The following is a 1,644-nucleotide window of genomic DNA, read 5'->3' on the forward strand; positions in this document are numbered from 1 at the left end:
AGCTCAACTGTGCTGTTTGCTTCTGGCCATAATGTCTCTCCAATCGATCAGTGGTGTGCAGAGCACTGTACTAAGCACTTGGGAGAGTACAACAATAACAATAACTGCGGCGTGGCATTTGTTAAGTGCTTACTATGTGTCCGGCACTTTTGCTAGGGTAAGTTCAAGGTAATTGGGTTAGACACAGTCCCTGTCTCCCCTAGGGCTCACAGTCTTAATCCCCATTTTACAGATGAGGCAACTGAAGCTCAGAGAAGTGAAGTGACTTGCCCAAGATCACAGAGAAGACAAATGGCAGAACCGGGATGAGAAACCAGGTCCTTCTGACTCTCAGGCCCGTGCTAAGTGAAGTGACTTGCCCAAGATCACAGAGAAGACAAATGGCAGAACCGGGATGAGAAACCAGGTCCTTCTGACTCTCAGGCCCGTGCTAAGTGAAGTGACTTGCCCAAGATCACAGAGAAGACAAATGGCAGAACCGGGATGAGAAACCAGGTCCTTCTGACTCTCAGGCCCGTGCTTTAACCACCAAGCCACCCTGCCTCTCAATACAATATAATACAATATACATTACAACAGAGTTCACCTCTCGGGGATGCACATGGAGAGTTTCCAGTACTCTACCAGTCTCGATTATGGGAGGGAGAGTCAAGCAGAGGACTGTCCGTTCCATTCCATTCCTAGCTTGGGCAGTGGCTAGCGAGTGGAAGACAATCTGCTCCAAGTTAAAACTCCCCTGTGGTGGGCAGCAGCGGCACGGGAGAGAGTTGAGGGCAGAGACTCAGGTTGACTGCACGGAAGGAGTCAACGGTAAACCGCTTCGGTACTTTCACCAAGAAAACTCTATGGATCCACTACCAGAACGAATGCAGATGGAGCAGGGGCGTTCCGGGAGAGATGAATCCACGACATCGCTACGGGTCGGACACGACCTGACAGCATAGGACAACAACAACAACAAGAGTTGGTAGATATACTCCCTGCCCTTGAGGAGCTTGCAGTTTAGAGGGGCAGAAAGACCCTTGTGCCCACCCTCAGAGTCCATGTGAGAGTCCTGGAGTCATCACCTACCGATCCAGGGGCAGAAACGGGTGAGGATCTCTTGAGGGCACGGATCGTATCTACCATCTCTGCTGTATTTTGCTCCCCCAAGCACTTAGTCCACATCTCCCCACTCCTTGAGAACCTCCGGTGTTTGCCCATCCACCCCTGCGTCAAACCGAAACTCTTTACCCTCAGTTTTAAGGCACTCAGTCAGCTCGCCCCCTCCTTCCTTACCTCACCGATCCACTACACCTCAACCCACACCCTTCACTCCACTGGCACCAGCTTACTCACTGTGCCCCCATCTCATCTATCTTGCTGCCGACCCCTTTCCTCCTCCCTCTGACTTGAAACTCCCTCCCCCTCCATATATGCCAGACCACCACTCTCCCCACCTTCAGAGCATTATTAAGGTCACATCTCCTAGAAGAGTCCTTTCCCGATTAATCCCTCTTTTCCCCGGCTCCCTCTCCCTTCTGTGTCATTCATTCATTCAATCGTATTTACTGAGCTCTTGCTGTGTGCAGAACACTGTAGGAAGTGCTTGGGAGAGTACAGTATAACAATAAACGGACACATTCCCCGCCCACCACGAGCTTA

The 1,644-nt window shown here is 51.2% G+C and overlaps 1 non-coding gene across 1 annotated transcript; it reads left to right on the forward strand.

Moving 5' to 3' along the window:
- Positions 1–583: 583 nt before the first annotated feature.
- LOC114813585 lies at positions 584–726 on the forward strand. Its single transcript, XR_003761302.1, has one exon. It is a non-coding gene; the product is annotated as a small nucleolar RNA SNORA7 (small nucleolar RNA).
- Positions 727–1,644: the final 918 nt, after the last annotated feature.

This window comes from Ornithorhynchus anatinus, chromosome 7 (genome assembly GCF_004115215.2).
Source record: "Ornithorhynchus anatinus isolate Pmale09 chromosome 7, mOrnAna1.pri.v4, whole genome shotgun sequence".
Lineage (NCBI taxonomy): Eukaryota > Metazoa > Chordata > Mammalia > Monotremata > Ornithorhynchidae > Ornithorhynchus > Ornithorhynchus anatinus.